Source organism: Silene latifolia, chromosome 1, assembly GCF_048544455.1.
Source record: "Silene latifolia isolate original U9 population chromosome 1, ASM4854445v1, whole genome shotgun sequence".
NCBI classification, from domain to species: Eukaryota; Viridiplantae; Streptophyta; class Magnoliopsida; order Caryophyllales; family Caryophyllaceae; genus Silene; species Silene latifolia.
In genome coordinates this window covers 139,715,750-139,726,698 of record NC_133526.1, presented here as the reverse complement: position 1 = coordinate 139,726,698, position 10,949 = coordinate 139,715,750, and positions in this window count along the sequence as shown.

The following is a 10,949-nucleotide window of genomic DNA, read 5'->3' as shown; positions in this document are numbered from 1 at the left end:
GACGGAACTCCATACCGACATCTTTTCGCCGATTAGTGACAACACGGAGACTACACAAAAACTCTAGTGTGAGACTCAAGTAAGTGTCCTCATGGGCATAGAACATCTTCTCAAGACCCAAGCCATTGAAGAATACCTCCGGTTGATTCCTAATGCCAAGTATTTCTAACACATCAAGATCTATGAATTGAGTAGGTTAATAGTCCTTACCTAGCAATTGCTCAAATCGTTGGCGGTGTTCATTTTTGGTGAAGTGTACCTCCGGAAAATACTCAAGTTGTGTAATATCCGGTATCATTACATTCTCTTGGCCCCTTGCCTCCCGTGAGGCGGTTGAAGTAGCGCCTTTGCGATGTTTGGGTGCGGTCTCGGCGGAATTCTTGCTTTTGCTCCTTAGATTCATTCTTGCTTGATGTGGTTGGTAGGGATTTGTTCAAAGAACCTTGGTGATTGTTATGGGGTTTTTGTGATGGAGATTGTAAGGAGGATGATGAGATTTGGTTTTGAAGTTGATAAGATAAGGGAATAGGGATGGTTGGGGAGGCGTTTATATCAAAGAAAGGTGATGGGACGAGCGGGCTAGGGTTGGGTTCGGGCATACAGAAATGCAGCCCAGCATTTATCCTCTGCTATCCGGGCATCTTGACGTCGGAACGAGCATCCTGAAGTTGCTGCACGGGTGTCATGTCAAGGGAACGCGCAGATTCTCTTCTAGCAGATCCTCCTTGTTTTGAATACAGCTCAGGTCGAGCATTTTGAGTCCAGCTCGAGTGGCTTAGAAACGGGGTTGGGCGTCCTCTGAATAATCTGCCCAGATTTTCAACCAGGGAAAATTTTTGCTTAATGCACTGTCCAGGACGAGCGTCCTAAATTTGGCACGAGCGGATCAGTATCTGGGACGCGCGGCCTCACTATAAATCACGCAGATCTCATGTCAGGGAATTATTTGTCTGAAGCGCAGCTCGGGTCGAGCGTTTTACTGTCGAGACGGCCGTCCTGATCTGCTCCTTCTCAAACTTTCAGTCGTTTCATGCTAATTCTTTCCCTTGCACCCTTTGTGATTCCTCTTATCATCATTTTTCTGAAAATTTCCTCAAATAATATATAAAGAACTCTCCCTCACAGCTCTCATGCAATTAATCAAAAAGTATATTATACAATGCAAAGTTTTAGGAAGGAATATGTTAGAAACGGAGATAAGACTTTACCAGACTAAGTCAAATGACAAATTTCATTGTCCATGGAGCTTAATGCTCTCAAAAGTTGTTCAAAAGTTTGTGAATGATCCTCAAGTAAGCAATAATAAGTCTTGAACCATTGCAAAATAGAGTAGGGCCAATCCATGAGGGACCTTCCTTTGAACTCCTTCTTTTTCTCCTTTGCTTCATCATGATGGCCTTCCCGGCTCTTAAAACTAGCAAACTTGAGATTCTTGTCCTAAGGGGTTTTTCAGTCGCTCCTATCTTCCAAAGTTGATGACAAAAATACTTGGACTAGTCAATCCTCCAAGGATAGAAGGTGAACTTTCATGGCATTGATGATGGGGTGTCTTGGGAGTTGGGATAGTGGGTGCCAAGTTTCCACATGTGAGCTCCTTCTTAGCTTTGTCTTTGAGCTTCTCTAATAAGTAATTCTTGTATGACGATTTGACGTTCGTGAGAAGGTCCATAATGTCATCTCCAACTATCATGAGCTCCATAGTGGGTGTGACAAGGTCCTCATGTTCAATAAGGAAGAGGCATTCTTCCTCTTCATTGAAATAATCTTCAAACTTCTCAAGGATGGATTCCTCAAGAAACCTAAACCCATAGCCCCATTCATCATTTGAGTCCATCTTTCCCTCATCATCTTCTTCCATAGATGCGTCATCATCGCTTTCTCCATATGAATCATAAATAGGGGCTTTACTTATCCTCAGTAATTCTTCCTCCACCATCTCAATGTTGACATCAAAAGTCACACCCTCATACTCACAAAGGCTAAGAGTATTTAGCTTACTCAACCTCATATCTTCCTCGTCAAATACCACACTTTCATACTCACAAGAGCTCAAGGAGATTGGCTCTTCCCACTTCACATCTTCTTCATCAAAGGTCATTACCTCAAATTCACATTCATGGTCAATGCTCAAGGATTGGTGGGGAGCCGTTACTTGGGCTTCCTTTATTTGGGCAATTAGAATTACAACTCCTCACCATGGGTAACAATGCTTTGAAGAACATTGTCCCTATTTTGGCTCTCTTCTAGCACTTGTTTGAAGAAATTTTGTTGGTCTCCCATCATTTGTAGAACCACATTTTGAATGTTAAAGTTGGGCTCGTGTTCTTGTTGTGGGTGGGTGTGAGAGTGGTTGTATTGTGGCATTTGGAATTGGTTGTAAAGTGGGTATTGGGTGGGTGGTTGTTGTGGATAATGGGTGTGGTGATTTTGGTGGGAAAAGTTGGGGTAGTAGTTAGGACTTTCATTGTATAAGTTGTAAGGTAGGTTTGTGTTGACTTGCTCCTCAAACTCCTCATACCCATCGTCATACTCAAAAGATCCACCACATACTCCATATGTCAAGTCTTGAGTCATCATCATAGCTAAGACAAGGAAACAACTACAAGCACTACAACAAAACGGTATGAACGACCTTGAGGAACAAGTTCCTCAAGGTTAAAGCAAAATTAAAATAGACAAAAAAATAAGAACTTAATCACAAAACACCATCCCCGGCAACGGCGCCATTTTGATGTTGTCGTTAATCCATCAAACACATTTATATTCTCAACAAACAACTAGTTAGTGGTTAAGTCGTGATCGATCCACGGGACGGTGTGCTTTGGGTTCTAAGTCTATCTATCTCAATTTATGCTAGTGTCACAATTGATTTGGGTTGGAGTTGATGAGTCTAAACTAATAGAAGCAATAAAGTAAAACAAGAAATAAATTAAGAGATGTAAACAATTAATAAAGATACTAGGATGTCATGGGATCATAAGGGAATCATGATAAGATAGCATAAATGAGTTATGTGGATGCAAGCAATTATTATTATTGGAATTGAGTTAGTTCATATCTTATAATTCATAAGAAGATTTGGGTCTCGGAGCCGAGTCATTTGTGACTTTACAACACCTACAAGTCGACTTAATTCTTCCTATTAAACTACATGCATGATAAACCAATTCTTAGGGAAAATTACGTCTCGGAGACGAGTCGGTTAAGACTTTACAACACCTACAAGTCGACTTGGGTTTTCCCTATTCAACAATATGCAAGGTCTAACAAGGCTTGAGTTTGTTGAGTTGGTTTATATCATACAAGCCTTGTTGAAAAGATAAGAGAAACATGCTAGGTTGTCAATCAAACATGATATATGCATAAGTTGAAGAACAATAATCAAGCATTCATATGAACTTGCTAAGCATAAATCTATTCCATGATTGACTTCCCTAATCCCCCACTAATCCTAGTTTAGTAACTACTCACTTATTATCATTGAAGACATGTTATCAATGGTGTCAATCATCTTAACAAGCATAAACATGATTAAAGAGTGAGGAAATAAGCAATAAAGAGTAAAGAGATTATACCAATATTAAGATGGACAAATGGAAATGAAATAATAATAGAAGAGAACTTGATTAATTGATGAAGAGTTGTCAAATCTACAAATAATAACTTAATAATCCTCAATTACCCAATAAAGTTGAACAATAATTAAGGAAAGAAATGTGTAATTTGTGAAAAGATTAAAAGATAATCTATTCTAATTTACTCCTAATCTAATCTAAGAGAGCTTGATTTTATCTAAGGAAGCTTGGTTTAATCTAAGAGAGAATTCTATGTTTAGCTAGGTAGTACAATGGGGTATGTATATGATGCGACTCATAATTGCGCACATTTAGTCCCCTAATTGAACCTATTTTGCATATTATTATAACATTACATAGCCATTTTATCCATCAAATGCTTTCTATTTTTCTTTCCTAGTGCATTTCGTATGTTTTGTAGGAAAAAAGACAAATTAGGCAGACATTCCCATCTCCCGTGCATAATTGGAAGCTTTCTGATGATATTGGATGAACTAGTATGAAAGAGGAGGCAAGAACGAAGACCGACAACACAAGAATAAGGAGCATGCAAAAGGAGGAAAAGCAAGGACCATTCTGAGGAACAATCCGAGCGGAATAGGAAGAAGACGCTCGTTTCCCTGCCCATAATCCGAGCGTGCTAACCAAATGACGCTCGTCTCCCCTCTCTTGATCCGAGCGTCCCGAGCAGAACTCGCTCGTCTCCTCAAACCACAATCCGAGCGTCTCCCTCCTTGGTCTGAGCGGATAGTGACGACTCTAGCGCGATATGCTCATCTCCTTGAAAGACTTGCATTTCTCCACTTTTGAACTTAGCATTGTTATTTACTAATTTATCCTTACTTAACCTAGTAATACACTACTATAAATACCCCTTTTGTAATAATGGAAAGGAGAGAGATCCTCTTATGGAGGCAACAACTCTTAGCTTAGATCAAGTTTTCCTTAGATTAGATCAAGTTTCCTTAGATTAGATTAAGCCCTCTTAGTAGGAAGTTCTCTTAGATTAGATTAGGAGTAGATTAGAATAGATTAATCTCAATCATTCCACAAAATTACACATTAATCTTTCCTTAATCATTGTTCAAGCTTATTATTATTGGCTAATTGAAGATTATTGGGTTATTATTGGAGAATTGACAACTATTCATCAATCAATCAAGTTCTCTTCTTTTATTCTTTGTTTTATTATTTGGAATCATCTTCATAGGTTTAATCTCTTTTACTCTTGTTTAGTTATTGTTAATCACTTTCATTTATTCATCATGTTTTGCTTTGTTAATATGATTGACAACCTTATTAGCATGTTGAACTTGATAATGAGTGAGTAGTTTCCTTAGTTAGGGTTAATGGGTAATTAGGGGAAACAAACATGGGGAATGATTCATGCTTAATCTAATATGTTCACATAATTTATTTGCTTGCTTGTTGTGATTTCAACTTATGCATATGTCATGTTTGATGAAATGCGAGCCTATGAATCCTTGCATTTTTACCCATCACTTGTCTTTTCAATGAGGCTTGTAAGACATAAACCAACTCGAGCCTCATTAGACCATGCATAATGTTGAATAGGAAGGACTAAGTCGACTTGTAGGTGTTGTACAATCTAATCGATTCGGCTCCGGGACCCAAACCTTCTTAGGGATTGTAAGATATACACTAACTCGATGCCATCACAACAATAATTTCTTACTTATAACTTGATAATATGTTTGTATGATCAACTTCCATGAATTCCCTATGAACCCATGATATCCTAGCACTTTTAGCCAATTGTTTACATCTCTTAATTGATTGCTTGTTTTACTTTATTGCTTCTATTAGTTTAAACTCACCAACTCCAACCCAAATCAATTGTGACACTAGCATAAATTGAGATGGATAGACTTAGAACCCAAAGCACACCGTCCCATGGATCGACCTCGACTTAACCACTAACTAGTTGTTTGTTGAGATTATAAATGTGTTTGATTGGATGTGTGACGACCAACTCACCGTCAAAATGGCGCCGTTGCCGGGGACGGTGTTTTGTGATTAAGTTCTTGTTTGTTTGTCTATTTTAATTGTGTTTTAGCCTTGAGGAACTTGTTCCTCAAGGTTTGTTCTTACCGTTTTTGTGTAGTTTCCTTGCTTGTAGTTGTTTCCTTGTCTTAGCTATGATGGCCGAAGACTTGACATATGGAGTACATGTTGGATCTTTTGAGTATGACTATGGGTATGGGGAGTTTGAGGAGCAAGTCAACACAAACCTACCACTATTCATACAATGAAAATCCTAACTACTACCCCAACGTTTCCCACCAAAATCACCACATCCAATACCCACTTCATAATGAATTTCAATTGCCACAATACAACCACTTTCACACCCACCCACAACAAGAAGATGACCCCATTCAAAATGTGATTCTCCAAATGATGGGAGATCAACAAAACTTCTTCAAACAAATGCTAGAGGAGAGCCAAAAAAGGGACAATGTTCTTCAAGGCATTGTTACCCAAGGAGAGGCGTTGGAGATTCAAATTGCCCAAATAAAGGCAACCCAAGAAACCGTCCAACCAACCACTCCCCACCAATCCTTAGACATTGATCATGAATGCGAATTTGAAGTAGTGACCTTTGATATGGAAGATGAGAAGTGGGAAGAGCCAATTCCTTTGAGCTCTTGTGAGTATGAAAGTATTGTATTTGATGAAGAAGATATGAGGTTGAGTAAGCCAAATACTCTTAGCCTTTGTGAGTATAAGAGTGTGTCTTTTGATGTGAATATTGAGATGGTGGAGGAAGAATTATTGAAGAAGAATGAAGCCCCCGTTTATGATTCCTATGAAGATAGCCATGATGATAAGATCATGTTTTGCAAGAACTCATGGGACAAGGAAGCGGAAGGTTATGAGATCACTCTACTTGAGGAACCTATCCTTGAGAAATTTGAGATACCTTATCATCAAGAAGAAGAATGCCCCTTCCCTATTGCCTATGAAGACTATTTTACACCCACCATGGAACCTATGATTGTTGGAGATGATATGGTGGATCTTCTCCAAAAGGTCAAAACATCATATAAAGGGTACTTAGTGAAAAAGCTCAAGAAGAAACTTGCAAATGAACTTGCTTGTGGAAATTTGGCATCCACAATTTCAACTTCTAAAGAACCCGATCATCAATGCCATAAGAATTCTCCTTCTACCTTTGAAGGATTGAGTAATCAAAATACCATCATCATCATTGAAGAGGAAGATGATAAGTGGAAGTCTCCGAACAAATATGAACCATACTTCATACCTTATGTTGACAAGAATCATGGGCTTGTTGGTTTAAAGCATCGCAAATACTCAAGCGCCAAGAAAAAGATGAAAAAGAAAATGGATGACAAATACCTTTGGCCAAGCTTTGTTTTGAAGTTAAGCAAACCATACCTATGCTTATTTGGGGCTTGTTCACAAACTTTTGATCTCCTTCTAAGAGCCTTGAGCTCTATGGACAAAGAATCTCGACAATTTGAACTAGTTTGGTGGAGTCCTATCTAAAACCACCAATTGTAAAATATTCCTTCCCATAATATTTGTGTAGATACCCAGTATCTGCTGAGACTCCAACAAACACCCGATGATTATCGGACTACAACATGTTTTGGAATCGCGGCGTTTGATCGACAGTTTGTGTACAACTTTACGTCGGAAAACATAAAACGATTTCAAAAATAAAACATTTCAAAACATTTCAAAAATACCTGGAGTGTTTAATGCACGGAGACGGGGTCACAATGACACTAATTAGAGTCAAAACCGACACCGGACCAAAAACCGATTCAAAAATCCAAATCTCGACTCCAACAACGAGTCAAACCGAGAACCACAAAAAACAAACATTTCAAACCTTCTACCTTATGTTTTCCCGGATTCATGAATGGTCAAGTACCAAACATGTGACTACAAAACCTAGGATAGAACAAATCATGATTGCGTTTGTTGTGAAAGTGACAACACAACTCGAAGAACCGCGATGTGGCTCGCGCCTCTTTGAGCAGCCCAGGTGGCCACGTCGCTCAAAACTCACACAACCACTCATTCTCCTATAAATACCCCTCAAATGCCACCCATTTGAGACTTACGCGAGCGTCCGCCCCTTCTTTTCTCCCTTAAAATTCTCGACTCGACTCGACTTCTTAAGTCTCAATCCGACGCGTATTTACGACCTACCGATCGTAAACACGAGCCTTACACATTGTTTAGTACCGTCATCGTGCATTAAACCACTTGACCGACCATTTCGACCACTACACCATCACTAAACTTTTAAAACACTCTTTTTACTTACCAAAACGGTTTTAAACCGAGTTTTTTCCGATCAAACGAGTTGTTACACTTACGTCGGTCACTCGCCATAACCAAACATGTAAGTATGAGGGTGTAAAAATCCTCTTTTATTATGTTTTCATTTGCTTCATGACTCTAACATGCTAAAACATGCATAACATGAACCAAAACATGGAATAAACGAGCCAAAACTGATTTTTGGTCTGAGGCAGAAGCCCCTTAGGTCGCCAACTGGCCCGCGCCTAAATGGGGTGCTCAGACCAGAGATCAACCGTGTTTGTTCTCTTCATTTCCCTTTAATCCATCTCCATATTTGTAATCGGTTTTCACCCTTTCAAGTATTTTCGAACCCTTTTTATTTTATTTCACATGTTTTAACCATAAAACATTTTTCACCCTTGGTTCCTCATACCATGACGGTTAAATCCGTGTTTCGGTGATAATATTTGGTTAATGACATTTAGAAGGTATTTTAAAGCCTTTTATTTCATTTCTTTACATTTTCAAACAAACATATTAGTCACCACCACAAAGTCATCCTTGGTTCTACATACCATGCCGGATTTTAACCCGGGTACGATGACGAGTATCAACTAATTACATTCAAATGGACTTAAAACAATTAGTCCATAATCATTTTCAAAACTATTCATGTCAAGTTTGTCAAACCGAACCCGACACCGAATATTATCAAAATAATGATGATTATTCGAGTCTAGTTCTCCAAATCAACAAATGTGGTCTAAACGACCCCTTCAAATCAAACCGGGTTCAAATACCCATTTTCAACACGTTTTATAACGTTTTCTAAAAGTTCAGAACATGGCACATAAACCGTGGGCTAACCCGCGGCTAAACAGGCTCCCCATTTCTCATTTTCAAAACCAGAGGGAGGCCCCTTACACCGCCAGCTGGCTCGCGCCTCATATAGCCGTCTGGTACAGGGCGTGTTCCCTTCCAGCATTAGTCTAGGACGATCCCGACTCCGGTTAACTCGGATATAGGACGGATCAGATGACTATTCAAAAACCATATTTGCAAAATGCCTTACTAAGACAAACGGATCACGTTATGCACCCTAAACCTAATACAGTAAATGGATGTTTAATTTCCGTCTTGCATGCAAATCAACCATTAATCCAACTCGACATCTTATACTTGATACTTGGATTAAATAAACTGACTTAGAAAGCTCTCACATGTTAGGTTTAAATCATTGGATGCGCATTCATGCATTTAAACCGTTTTATCAACTTTTGCATTCAACCAACCAAGATCGATCAGTAGAGGCCGCTAAACGCGGGCGGGATTGGGTGTCTGATTAAAGGGCTTCCCAATACGTACCTTCACCTCTTACTCAGAAACTTCGGATAGTGGATGACCTTATCCAGGGCGTACGAGAGTCATTCTAGAGATAGGATGCTAAAGAGGGACGATTTCCTTATCTTTAGTACCTATGTCAAACGCTGCTTTGTGCTTCGATTTGACCGAGGTATAAAGTGGAATTCAAACGGGTTCCAGGCATCCCACAAATGCTTGGTGGCGACTCCGAACATCTCTAATCGTTTCGAGACCCTTACCGAGACGAAACCGACCGATCTAAAACGATCCGGTCGAAAGCATTTTTACGCCGCCGAGCGTGGCTTTCAAAAAAAGACCGCTATACGTCCGCAGATTGTCCCGGCGTGTAGGTGGCTATGTCCATAGATTGGCGACTCCGTTGGGGATAACTAGGACACCTACGTCTTTGTGATCCCTAGATGGTGAGACTCGAACGAGGTCTTGGTTGGAATGCATTAATTGATATTACGGTCATGGTCGGGTTTCCATGTACGGGCCCACAACATAACCCTTTTCGACCAATTGGCTCGTTTCGTCGGCGTGAGTTTTCTCATCCCCGCGTTTCGAATCCCGATTGAGTAAAGCATACCGTTGACGTTACACAATTCTGTTTCGTCAAAGAGCTTTCATCACTTTCGAGCACGAGGCTAGGGCACCCTCCTTACACATTTTGTTTGGAATGGTATCCCTCTCGCAAATCGGGGTTTGATTGCTTGGTGTGTAACCCACCCTTTTAAGCCAAAACCCGTGTCAGCATATTGCATAAAATAATGAAACTGTGAGTGCTTATGTGCTATCTGATCATAAGTCCTTCCGTGTCATTTTCAAACTTTCAAAAAACACCCTTTTCGCGCCGTTATAATGGCCATTTCAAACTTCGGTCTTCCGCCGACCGTTGCACGCCTTTCTAGGCCGTCGTAATGACGATTTTTCAAACTCGGTTTTGTATAACCATTTCAACACGCCTTTCTAGGCCGTCGTAATGATAATTTTTCAAACCCGGTTTTTATAACCATTTCAACACGCCTTTCTAGGCCGTCGTAATGACGATTTTTGAAAACCCTGTTTTTATAACCATTTCAACACGCCTTTCTAGGCCGTCGTAATGACAATTTTCAAACCCGGTTTTGTATAACCATTTCAAATCACCTTTTTACGCCGTTGTAATAGCCGCGTCTAGACACGGATTTTAACCCGTTTCACGTCGACAATGGCTCTTTCAAAACCCGAGAAAAGCACACGCTCTTTCTCGAGACACTTTCGGGATCCCGAGGACCATGCACCGTCCCCGAGACCCCCTCAAACCTTTCAAACTCGATTTTCAAAACATACAATTTTGAATTTCAAAAAACCGTCTTGGGAAACAATGCACTGTTTTCTGAGCCGACTCAAACTCAAACCGTCTTTTGCAAATAAACTTAAGGCAACCCTTTCAACTGATCGACTTGCGGAGATCTCTACCTTCGGAAGCCGCCCATTAAAGCGACAAACGAATCTTTTTGAAAATTTCTATTTTCGAAAACTTCAGTCCACCATTCTAATTCCGCCTCGTGTCTATCGAGTCCGAGCAAACGTACTTATGGGTCTTTACTTATGAGTCGTCTCACCACGAGACCCGTCCAATGGCGTCACGCCGTCATGTTGGACTCGTGTCGAAAGTTCGGTCAAACACCGTCACGTCATAAATCGAGTCAGCACCGAGGGACCACA